We start from the raw sequence: 13539 nt of genomic DNA, 5'->3' as shown, positions 1-13539 counted from the left end.
AGGACACAGCCGCTCCCGGAAGCGGCCGATTTCTCTAAAAGAACCATAGAGTGCTGAGCATCACATTCTGTCGACCGGGCGACTAGAGCGCCCCTTGTGGATGTGGGAGGTTTACCCTTTGACAAGAGGTAGCCAAGAAATGTGACTGAAGTATTGTACAAGTATTTTAGACTCTGAATATAGTAGATATTTCATGCATTCTTCCAAAGAAGCCGTAGTGATCTTTTAACAACATAAATCAGACTTGAGGTTGCAGTTAGAATAAAATCCAAGGGTTTTCATGGCATAAGTGATCAGGTCCTCCCCTGGGTCTGCATGAAATGTTTCCTCCACTCTGTTTCCTCTCCAGGGTCTTTGCAATTACAGTTGTCTCACCCTGGATCACTCTTCCCCCCACGCCTGAAGCTTTCCATGACTGGCTCTCTCATTAGTGCAATAGTCATCGCTCACCCTACCTAGAACATGCTGTCCAGCTCCATCATTCCCTATTTATTACAATACATTTTTATTTTCTTCACAGTATTTATCATTGAAATTATCTTGTTTCCTTGCGTATTGTTTGTCTTCCTCTATAAGAATAAACTTCGTGTGAGTGAAGTTTGACTATGGCTTGCTCATTGCTGTTGTATTCCTAGTACCTAGTGTCCACCCCCAAGAAAGAAAATACCTGCCCCATCTTCCATTCTCATGCAAATGAAGATCCCAAATTCTCATAGTTTGAAGGGCTCCTAGTGACTGTTGCGCTCAAAAATTTAAACACATACACCACCACCACCAGAAAAACCAGAGCCTAGCAGCTGTTTCTAAACAGGGGCCTCTCAACACAAGCCCCACTTGAGGGGGAAGCCTGCCCTAAACTGTCTGACGTTTGCACTGGCCGGTGTTGCTCAGTGGCTCCAATGCACACACACACACACACACACACACACACAAATTAAAGGAAGAAAAAAGAAAAACAAAACAAAAAGTAAATAACCAAAAAATAAACAAAACAAAAAACTTTTTAACTCCTTAATATCAAATAGCCTGTGTTCAAATTTCCAATTGTCTCATGATCTTTTTTTTTTACAATAAAAAATAAAATCAAGATTCAAATAAGGTCCACACATTGCAGTTGATCAATACATCTTTTGAGACTCTTTTTTTTTTTTTTAAATGTATTTCAAAGAGGAAGGGAGAGGGGAGAGATAGAAACATCAATGATGAAAGACAATCATTGATTGGCTGCCTTCTGCATGCCCCCTACTGGGCATCGAGCTGGCAACCCTGGGCATGTGCCCTTGGCCAGAATCAAACCTGGGACCCTTCAGTCCACAGGCTGACGCTCTAGCCACTGAGCCAAACCAGCTAGGGCTTGAGACTTTTTTTAATCCATAGATTCCTCCTCCACCACTTTAGACCAACCACCATCATCTCTCTCCTGTCCTGCAAAAACCTCCTAACTGCCCTGACCCCTTTGGCTCAGTGGATAGAGTGTTGGCCTGCAGTCTGAGTGGTCCTGGGTTCGATTCCAGTCAAGGGCTTGTACCTTGGTTGCAGGCACATCCCCAGTGGGGGGTGTGCAGGAGGCAGCTGATCAATGTTTCTAACTCTCTCTATCGCTCTCCCTTCCTCTCTGTAAAAAATCAATAAAATATATTTAAAACAAAACAAAACAAAAAAAACCCTCCTAACTGGTTTTCACACTTACATTCTTTCTCCTGCTCTAAGGATCTGCAAAAATGTAAACCAGATTAACATCTCCCTTAAAACCCTTCAGTAGTTCAAAAGGCTCTAGTGCCCTGGCTCTACCTCCCACTCCAATTTCTTTAGGAAACCCTCTCTATGAAGAACTGTATTATTCCTTCCCATGGCACCCCATTTTTCTCCTGATAGCTCTTATTATAGCTTGTTATTATAGTTTTATTTTGTGTATTTACTTCAATAATGCCAATCCTGGCTGGCGTGGCTCAGTGGTTGAATATCAACCTATGGACCAGGAGGTCATGGTTCAATTCCCAGTCAGGGTATATGCCCAGGTTGCGGGCTCGATCCCCAGTATGGGGTGTGCAGGAGGCAGCTGATAAATGATTCTCTCATCATTGATGTTTCTATCTCTCTCTCTCCCTCTCCCTTCCTCTCTGAAATCAATACAAATATATATGTTTTTTAAAAGCCTTGCCCATTATGTTCACTGCCACTGTATGTCCATTGTCTGGAAGCACTTAGTAAGGGCACAATAAATATTTGTTGAACAAATATGAGCTAGACAATCCCTAATCTCAAGAAGCACACAGTACACTGTCTCTGCTCAATTTTTTTTCTACTAGGACTAAGCTTCCCCTTTTCCAGATACTGGACTTCTGGGCTACTTCCTCACTCTCATATATAGACAAATTGGTTAAGGAAAAAAAACACACAAAAAAACGAAATTCATTTGGTAATGACTACCAAATTTTATTTTCTTAAAAATATGTTTTTATTGATTTTTAGAGAGAGGAAGGGGAGGGAGAGAGAGAGAGAGAGAAACGATGATGGCTCGGATGCCTCCTGCAGGCCCCTACTGGGAATTTAGCCCACCACCCAGGGCTGGATTCCTAGTTCCTGGCATACAGATGGTGTTCATTACCTTTCGAAAATGAATGAAGCTATTCCCCTGACCCCGGGTTCCCTATATATAAAATTAGGATGGCCCCACAGTTTATGGCTGTCATGAGAAATTCCCAAAAAAGATGAAACTGTGTAAAAATGTTACCAATTCAAAGTCTATGTGCCCAACACATCAAAGGTCAATATTCAAACTGTCAGAGTTCAGCCCTAGACGGTTTGGCTCAGTGGACAGAGCATTGGTCTGCGGACTGAAGGGTCTTGGGTTCGATTTCAGTCAAGGGCATGTACCTCGGTTGCAGGCTCCTCCCCTGCTGGTCGGGGCTCATGCAAGAGGCAACCAATTGATGTGTTTCTCTCACATCAATATTTCTCTCTGTCTTTCCCTGTATCTTCCACTCTCTCTAAAAAATCAATGGAAAAATATCCTCGGGTGAGTATTAAAACAAAAAAAAAACAAAAAACTGTCAGGGTTCATTGGAGAACATGTAGGGCCTTAGGGCTTCTTCCAATCAATCTTAGAGAGTCCAGAATTCAGGCTTCTTTTATGTGAGGGGAAGGGAGAATGAATGGGGCAAGAGGTCAGTGATGAATGCAGACATCTAGGTACCAACAGAGATCCAAGGAAGAGCAGGCAGAATCTCTAAATCTCTTCATTCCCAGTCCATTGACCCCTGCTGATCTGGGTCCAGTCTTGAGGATCTTGCAAATTTTTGACAAACAGTTATTATTTTGTACATATTTCCCCACCTCTTCTGGAGAGGCACCTTCTGACAAGGGGCTGTTCTTTTTTCTTTTAATTTTAATTTAATTTAATTTATTTATTTATTTATTATTTTTAATTTCTTTATTGATTAAGGTGTCACATATTTGTCCTCATCCTCCCATTCCCATCCCACACCCCTCCCCACGGATGCCCCAACTTCCTGTTGAACTTAACCATTGGTTAGGCTCATATGCATGCACACAAGTCCTTTGGTTGATCTCTTCCTCCTCCCCCACTCTCCCCTATCCTCCCTCTGAGGCCCGATAGTCAGATCGATGCCTCCTTGTTTCTGGTTCTGTTCTTGTTCATCAGTCTATGTTGTTCATCATTTCCCCTAGATGAGCGAGATCATGTGTTACTAGAGATATACTTATAAGAACTGAATGTGAGACGAGCAATAATAGTTATGCTGACAGGCAAATGAATCAGTCTGTAGTGAGTTCTTTCTGGACCAACAGTTCTTTTGAGACCCAATATCAATGTCCACCAGTTCCTTATGTGTACATGTCGGCACTGACCCCTCAGCTCTGGATGGTGGACAAATGTGGTAATGCAGGTCCGACTCCCTCTGGTTTGGTCTCCGCCAGACCCAGGGGCACGGCTTCACCCGGACTCAGGGGCATGTGGCCTCACCCGGACCCAGGGGGCGCGTGGCCTCACCTGGAACCAGGTGCACGCGGCCTCACCTGGACCCGGGACCCAGCCTCACCCGGATCCAGGGGCGCGTGGCCTCACCCAGACCCGGGATCCAGCTTCACCAGGACCCAGGGGCGCATGGCCTCACCCGGACCCAGGGGCCCGTGGCCTCACCCAGACCCAGGGGCGCGTGGCCTCACCCGGACCCAGAAGGGGCTGTTCTTACAAAACCTCAAGCCTCAAGCAGAATTCTTCTAATGAACATATCTATAACAGAAGCTATTGGCCTGTAGGCCAAAAGAAAAATGCAGGCTAGGATTAAGATAAGAGTCAAAGAAAGCCAGCATTTCACTCTGCTACAAAAATGCTCAACAATAACCATTTAATCTGAAATTTATCCTATGGGCTGACCAGGTCTAAACACCTGCATTATCACTGGTTCAAAGGCCGTGGCAGCTTCCACATGTGAGACCAGCATGTAAAATGTGTTTCCAGACTAAAGGTGTGTTAGGATGAACTACCCTTAATCTCTCCTGCTTGGACATGTTTTCTGAAATACATGTTGTTATAAGCCTTTTCCCATAGCTTGGAGCAGACGGCTGGCGCCTGCAGAAGCAAGATAAGATGAAACACCCTTCTCTTGGCCAATCTCTGCACTCTCCTCCCTGACTCCCCAACTGACTCCTGCCCTCCCTTCTGCTTAACCTACTGGTGCACCTACATCCTGACCCTATATTGCATACTTCTACTCTATATAAGAGAACCTAACTGTCCCCTCAGGGCTGACACCGACACACTGGTCTCAGCCTGCTGTGAGAGAATGAAATAGAATTTCTTAAACTCTCACAACGTCTCTTGGCCTGGCTCCTTTCTTTCACTGTGGACCTAACAAGGAGGACAGAACAGGAGGAAGAAAGTAGTTAGCTGCGCAGTTCCCTGCTGTCAAGTCTGATCCCATCTGGGCCTGTCCCCATTCCAGAAGTCAATCCTTTAGAAAGATGGTGTCCCTGAGCTACATGCTTATTAAAAAGTTGGAGCTTTTATATTAGAAATCACTCAAGGACACCCTGGCTAAGAGTAATCTTAGAGTAGTATCTGGGCCTGGGAAACTTTCCCCTCACCCCTTTACTTCTTCTGACTCCCCTCACCCCTTTAATTCCTCTACCTGGTTGAATAATTCAAGTGACATACAGCAGGAATACGTACAAGATACATTAGAGGAGAAAAATAAAAATTTAATATGTATACACTAGAGGCCCGGTGCATGAAATTCATGCACGGGTAGGGTCCCTTGGCCTTGCCCGTAATCAGGGCCGATTTGGGCCTTCTGGCTGCCGGCCAGGGCCTTCCTTCGTTCTGTGTCACCCCCTGGTGGTCAGCGCATGTCATAGTGAGCGTTCGAACTCCCTGTTGAACTCCCAAGGGGACACTTTGCATATTAACCTTTTATATATATAGATGGGAAATTCACATAAGCATGGAAATTCCAAAGACAGTGAGGAAAAACAGGTATACACCTCATTTTGGACTAAGGAAGGGGAGATAGACAATTCATAGGTAAAAGAGAAAGAGTAAACATTTGGTAAACAATTCCTTGCAGGGCCCCCTAAAATCAATGGGACAAAAGGGATCTGGCAGAACAGACTCTTGCTTGGGCCCTCCCTGGCAGCCACACTTCATTCATATGTGCTAAGGTGAATGTGCTCAGGGTTCCTTCCTGAAGCTGGCTTTTCTAACCGAATCTCTTTAGGCAGGAAGGGGGAGGTAAAAAACTTTTCCTGAGTTTGTCAGGCATTCATTGTTTTCAGCTTGAAAGAATCTGCGCGCCAGGGTGGCACATTCCAGGGAGACTCTTTCCCAACACCCACAGTTGTGAAGAGCTGCCCTTGGTGGCAATGAGAATTCATTCAACATTCGGTAAGTGTTTACTGAGCATCTACTCTGTATGTGCCAGGCAGTGGTGCTGGAGATACAGCAGTTTCAAAACAAAGTCCCTATCCCCACAGACCTTAAGCAGATACATACAATTAACAGATGAAATGATATTAAGTATGTCCTAGTGCTAGAAAACGTTACAGAGGGCATTACAGGTTGAGTCCTCTGGAGTGCACACCCTGAGTGTTTAGCACGCTCAATGTTGATAGAGAATGCTCTTGGATCACATCTATGTCCCAGCAGCTGGGCACTAAGTCCTTCATTAAAAAGGGCGATCTGATCTCCATGTCCACCACACAGGATGTAGAGAGAGGGATGGGTGCCAGTGCTCCTTGAGATAGGGTACTCAGGAAAGGCCTCTCCGAGGAAGTTTAAACAGCAAACCTGGGTGAAGTGAGGGAAGGAATCATGGAATTCTGAAGGATAGCATCTACACTAATAAAAGAGTGAGATGCAAATTGACTGTACCTTCGCGACACCCACCAGCCAATCAGGAGTGAGTATGCAAATTAACCCAACAAAGATGGTGGGTGAATTTGCATACACAGGTGCCAAGTGGCCCGGGGCGGGGCGGGGCGGGGCGGGACACTTGTGTCGTTGCCATGGCAACAGTGCAGGCATTCCACACCGCTCCAGCCACTCCGGGCCTCTGGGCAGCATGGGAAGGTGGAAAGGTGGCTCCGGGCCAGAGCAAAAAGGCGGCTCTGGCCAGAGCTAAGGTGGTGCCAGCAGCCAGGAGAAGGAAGGCCCATTCTTACATGAATCTTTATGCATCGGGCCTCTAGTTCTAAATAAAGGGAACAGCAAGTGCAAGTGCCCCAGGAGGGAAGATTCTTAACATGTTCGAGGAACAGCAAAAGAAAGTCAGCTTGACTGGCATGCAATGATCAGGGAGAGGGTTGGAAATGAGCAAGGGCCAGATAATGCAGGGTCTTGCACACCTTCACAAGGGTATTGGGTGGAAAACAAAAGTGACAAGAAAAAATTTGACAAGATTTGGTTTGTGACTTTAAAAGGTTACTCTGGTTGCTGCTGTGTGGAGAAGGAGGAGCTAGAATGGAGGTAGGGAAACCAATTAGGAGGCTATTCTGGTATTTCAGGTAAGAGACAATAATTGCTGAGATGATGGCATGGTAGCGGTAGAGAAGTTGTTCACAGCCTGGGTGCTTTTGCCCATATCTTCTTCACTGCCCCCCTCAACCCATTCAGGGACATTTAACAATATCTGGGTATGTTTTTGGCTATTACAACTGATGGATGCTACTAGCATCTAGGGCAGGGATCCTCAAACTTTTTAAACAGGGGGCCAGTTCACTGTCCCTCAGACCGTTGGAGGGCCGGACTATAGTTTAAAAAAAACTATGAACAAATTCCTATGCACACTGCACATATCTTATTTTGAAGTAAAAAAAACAAAACTGCAAAAACACTCGCATGTGGCCCGCGGGCCGTAGTTTGAGGACACCTGATCTAGGGGGTAGAGGCCAGGGATGTTGCTAAGCATCCTACAATAATGCACAGGACAGTCCTTACAACAAAGAGGTACCTGGTTCAAAATATTCAAAGTGCCGAAGCTAAGAAAACTTGCTTTAAAGGAAGTGAAAATTATTAGATTTGGGATATATTTTAAAACTAGAGCCAACAGGATTTGAGTTTGGATGTGGGGAATGAGAGAAAGAGGAATCAAGAGTGATTCTAAGGGTTTGGGGCTGAGCAACAGAGTGAATGATGCTACCATTCATTGAGATGGGGAACTCTGGGAGAAGAACGGATTCTGGGTGGGGGTTAGGGGGTAAGTCAAAGTTACATCTGAGATGCTCATTGGATATCCGATGGTGAAGTTACACAGGCAATTGGCTGTTTGGGTCTGGAGTTCAGAGGAGATGTCTGAGCTAGAGTTGTAAATGTGGGAATCAGAAGGAAGGTGGGATTTTAAATCAGGAGAGTGCAAGAGATCACCTAAGGAATGAATGAAAAGAGAGAAGCAATGAGGACTGAGCGCTATGGGACTTCAACATCTAGTGGAAGGACCAGGAGAGGAGGAGGAAGAGCCAGCAAAGGAGATGATGAAGGAGCAGCAGGGAGGGAGAAGACCCAGGCAGGTGAGTGTGGGTCTTCTCCCACAAGGGAAGCATGGAAAGCAAGCACTTCAAGAAACATGGCCAGATCGATCGACGGTGTTGAATCTATCATGCACAGGATAGCCCTCATGGCAACAATGCATAGGATAGCCCTCTTCAATCTGAGGGGTGCAGATGAGACTGAGAATTGACTGCTGAAATTGCTTTGTACAGAGCAGGTTCCATGGAGTGGGTTCAGGAGAGAGAAAGAAGCGAGGAAGTGGAAATAAGGGCTACAGGCAATTCTCTCAAAGAGTTGTGCCATAAAAAGGGAACAGAATCTTCCAGGAGTTAGAGGAGGTTATGGGGTCCAGGATGGAAAGATATTACAACACATTTTTAGGCCGAAGGGAGGATCTTTTAGAGAAGGGGAAGTAGTCGATGTGCCTCCATTGCATACTTGCTACGTCTCAGGAGCTGCGTTAGCCATTTTATATGGATTATTTAATTTAACCTGTACACCAAACCAATGAGGTAGATCACAGTTATCCCCATTTCACAGAAGACAAAATTGAGGCATGAAGCGGTTCAGTTGGTTATATGGCCATACTTATATGACTAGTAAGTGGGGGAACGTGGATGTAACCCAGATGTCTGACTCTGGAGCCCATGTTCTCACTTTCTTCTTCATCGGAATTCATCTCATTGCAAATGGAAACCACCAGTTAAATTTATATCATTATCATTTGTCCCTCCCTTCACAGGAAAAACAATATTATGGACCCTCTAAGACTCAACTAAAGCTAATCTCCTAGAATTTTAAAAAATATATATTTTACTGATTTCAGAGAGGAAGAGCCCACAACCTGGGCATGTATCCTGACCGGGAATCCAACCATGACCTCCTGCTTCGTAGGTCAGTGTTCAACCACTGAGCCGCGCCAGCCAGGCTAATCTCCTAGAATTTGTATTTGACTGCTCCCACTCCCCGTCCTCTGCTTTCAGAGCAAGGCCAGGATCTGGCCGAACAGGATCAGCTGCAGGTCTCAACAACACTGCTGTCCAACCCACCACCCATGGTAATGTGTCCGTGTCTGTACTTATCAGCCTCTTGCAATGGCGTGGTTGCTCCTCACGGGCAAGAGATAAGTCTCATTCATCTTTCTATCCCTGGCTGGCCAACAGGACAGGTACTCAAACAATAAATATTTGTCAAGGAGTTAAGTGGATGGATACTCGAATGAATGTAAAGTGTTAACTAGGAATATTGGAAGCCACAAGACAGCTGGATACGGGCATCTAAATTTACAAGCTGGATACATACAAAATTGCTCTCAAAATTCAGAGTGCAAAAGGAATTCCCTGAGGAGTGGGGGTTAGAAGGTGAGGATGTTTGTTAAGGAGCCTCCAGTCCCAGAAATCTAAGTGTTAGTACAAGAAATTTATTCTCTTTCCAAAGAATTCCATGAAAGTGAAGTATGGTAGCAATCATCTCAGGTAGAAACTTCTGTTTGGGTTCTGTACTTATTTGTTTGCTAAAACAATAGAAAGTTATTTTGATTTTCTGAACTTATGTATGATTGAATACTCTCTTGCTGGCGGTTTGAATATCCCATTGATTGTGATCTCACTGGTTATCGAAGCACATTTTTTCTGGGAACTAAGACAGATAACCGAGTTTCGGTTGACTCAGTGGTCCCAGAATCAGAAGAGCACAAATTGTCCTAAATTGCTACAGATAGTGCATTCCTGTTGACTCAGTGATCCCAGAGTTTGGACAGCACAATTATTCTAAAATTCAGGGGTCCTCAAACTACGGCCCGCGGGCCACATGCGGCCCGCCGAGGACATTTATCCGGCCCGCCGGGTGTTTTTGCCGCCGCTGTCTGTCCTGCTTAGCAGCCGACTCTTCCCGGGCCCCGCAGTGCGCCTGTGTGGAATGTGCGCCGCACTCTCCGACTCCCCTCCTTCTCTCTGAGGGACAGTGAACTGGCCCCCTGTTTTAAAAGCTTGAGGACCCCTGTAAATTGTCCAGGTGGTCCCAGATAATGATAATGTGTTTCCGTTGATTCAGTGATTCGTAGATAAACTAAGTTGCTCAGATTCTGCTTCTGTGAAAATGCTTTTTCGCGAAACAGGTTCCTCATTCCAGACCCAAAGATGTAATCAATACTTTTGTGATTTTCTGCCAATATAAGCCAGGCGTGGCAAGCTGTTCAGGGCTGCGAGATTTGGAGCTTCAGCCCCTCGTATGCCACCGGCCGTTAATAAATGACTCCATAATTCGACTTTTTTGAGGCATCCTTTGTAAGATGGGGGTTACACCACAACAAAAGTACTCCATGGTCTTACTACTGGAAGGCCAGGGAATCAGAACACTTGGATTCTAGTCCATATTCCCCACTTACCATCTGGATAAGGTTGCCAGATAAAATACTGCATGCAGTCTGGCCTGTGCGGCTCAGTGGTTGAGCATCAACCTATGAACCAGTTGGTCACGGTTCGATTCCTGGTCAGGGAATGGTTTGATTCCTGGTCAGGGCACATGCTGGAGTTTCGGGCTCGATCCCTATTAGGGGGTGTGCAGGAGGCAGCTTATCAGCGATTCTCTCTCATCATTGCTGTTTCTATCTCTCTCCCTCTCTGCATTCCTCTCTCTGAAATTAATAAAAAATATTTAAAAAATACTGCATGCAATATTTGAGACAGTAATTTCTTAGTATAGCATGTTTATATAAAATTCAAGTTTAACTGGGGTGCTGTATGTTTATTTGCTCAATCTGTCAACCTTCCAGCTGGGTGGCCTTGGCCAAGCTGCATCATAACTCCTTGGAGCTTCAGTCTCCTTATCTATAAAATGGAGAAATGTGAGCTTGCTGATTGTCATGAGGATTAAATAAGATTTTCATGTAAAGTGCTTCACCATCAAATGGCACATGGTAAGTGCCCAATAAGTGAACTAGTAAAATTCATAACATTTATTTTAATGTATTTCTCTCCTAGAGCATGAAAATACAATCCATCAAATTAGATTTATGTACAGCTTCTCAGAAATGCATAACTTAAATGGTCAGTTAATGTGAGTCTGGGCAGCTGGCTGGGGTGGTGGGGTAGAAAGAGCATGAACTCGTCCTGGGCCCCAAAGAGAAGGTTAATGGAGGACATCCAAATTCTCATTCAGCCGCTAATTTCTCAGTCAGATCTTGGAGTTTCCCCAAAGCAGCAAACCAGTAAAAAAAAAAAAAAAAAAAAAAGGATGTGATTCTTGCAGAAACCAGTAGGGTGTGTAAGTGCGTATTTTGGGTAGGACTGGGGTATTCCAGCATCTAGTCAAACAGGATCAGCTGCCGGTTTTCGTTTCATTTAGAGAACAGTGGAGGCCCTGAGAAAGCCCTGGGTGGTGCACTGGTCAAGGGGAAAGCGAGGCCCCCACAACCTCCGAGTGAGTCAGCCTGCACAGCACCAGCCCCTAGAGGCAGATCTGGGCCTACACTGTGTAGAAAGAAAGACATTGAATGCTGAAAGACACCGAAAGGCAAAAGCAAGAGACAGACCAAGACAAAATGTTTGCAAATTGTGCCCTAACCCAATGGTTGGCAAACTGCGGCTCACGAGCCACATGCGGCTCTTTGGCCCTTTGAGTGTGGCTCTTCCACAAAATACCACGGCCTGGGCGAGTCTGTTTTGAAGAAGTGGCGTTAGAAGAAGTTTAAGTTTAAAAAATTTGGCTCTCAAAAGAAATTTCAATCGTGTACTGTTGATATTTGGCTCTGTTGACTAATGAGTTTGCCGACCGCTGCCCTAACCGGTTTGGCTCAGTGGATAGAGCATCGGCCTGCGGACTCAAGGGTCCCAGGTTTGATTCTGGTCAAGGGCATGTACCTTGGTTGCGGGCACATACCCAGTGGGGAGTGTGCAGGAGGCAGCTGATCGATGTTTCTAGCTCTCTATCCCTCTCCCTTCCTCTGAGTAAAAAATCAATAAAATATAAAAAAATATATTTGCAAATTGTATAACAAAAATATTCTAGAGTGTATAAAGATGTCCTGCCAATCATTAGATCAGACAAAAAATAAAAAAAATAAAACACACACAAAATAAACTAAAAGAAAAACGGATGACAGTTATGAACAGACGAATTGCAAAAGAAATACTAATGGCCAATATACATATGAAAAACAGGTTAATCTAGCAACAGGGATTAATCTAGCAATACAAATTGAACCAAACCCTGCAGGGAGTTTCTGCCTTATTTTCCTATGTCTGTTAAAGGGAATAACCTAATATTCACTGAGCGCCTATTTTGTGCCGGGCATTGTGCTAAGAGCTTTCTAAACATTAACTCAGCATTTCATCTGTACAAAACTTGAGAAGTAGGAAAAAGTAGTATTCCCATTTTACCTATATAAACTGTGGCTCAGAAAAGTTACTGACTTCCTTGGAATTCACTCAGCTGGGAAGAGCAGATCAGGGTTGGGACCAGGGTTTGCGTGGTTCCAAGTCCTTCCTCTCCCCACACGGGTTTTTCTAGGACTTCAGTCCAAGTGACATCTAATGCTTAAGATGGTGCGTTGGACAAGGCCCTGGAAGGCCCCCAAGCAGCCAAAGAGAACTAGAAACGCAAGAACCAGCGAGCAAAAACCTCCGAAACGCAAGCAACCTTGGCAGTAGGCCTGGGGCAGCAGAGTGCTTTGGCAGAGTGTGGAAAGCAGGGATCTGGAGCCCGGCAGAGATGGGGATTAGGAAGGCCACTGTGGGGGGCGGGGAACCAGTTCATGGCCACATCCTAAGCGGAATGGGGTCTGGCTGCCCTGAGAGTTCACAGCTTTAGAGGCTGGAACCGAAGGAATTTGTTTGTCAAACAGAACTGCACGCTGAGTGGCAATTCCCATTTCTAAACTTTCCAGGCCGAAGTCCGCAACTCTCCCCCCCATTCTCACACCTGCTGGCAGCAGGAGCTCCCATGAAAGGACAAGTTCCACAAATTCTTGCCCCTTCCCCCACCTTTCACAAAGCTAAGCGCTGGGACAAAAGGCGCCCGGGGACTGGGGCTCCTTCCTCCAGCTCCTGCCAGCTCTGGGGAGCGCCAGACAGCTGGAGCCGAGCCCCACGCCGCACCATTTACATTTTTTACAGCACCCCCTCCCACTGCACTCTCTCCCTCACGGCCAAGGCCAGGACCCTCATCGTTCCCTGGAAGTTGAGGTAGTGGCCCACGAAACAGAGAGCCAGGCAGCAGAAATACCCGGAGGCGCAGGCCTCCCACCCCAGCAGCAGCAACGGGAAGTTGCTTCCCTGTCCTTTGTGATTCTGATTCCAGGCCCCACACGGTGGCCGCCAGGTAGGAAACTGGTCCCTATCCTTCTTGAATGGCTCCCTAACCCACTGAAAAATGCAGCTACTATTTATTGAGCACCTACTGTGTGCCAGGGACAGTGCTAGATGCCTTTGCATCTGTTCCCTCATTTTATTCTCACCACAACCCCAGGTGAAATAAGCACGAACCCCCTTATCCCCATGAAGAAAGAGGCTCAGAGGGGAGAGGCTCACCCCAAG

This window comes from Eptesicus fuscus, chromosome 5 (assembly GCF_027574615.1).
Source record: "Eptesicus fuscus isolate TK198812 chromosome 5, DD_ASM_mEF_20220401, whole genome shotgun sequence".
NCBI classification, from domain to species: domain Eukaryota; kingdom Metazoa; phylum Chordata; class Mammalia; order Chiroptera; family Vespertilionidae; genus Eptesicus; species Eptesicus fuscus.
Note: the sequence above shows the minus strand (reverse complement) of the source record.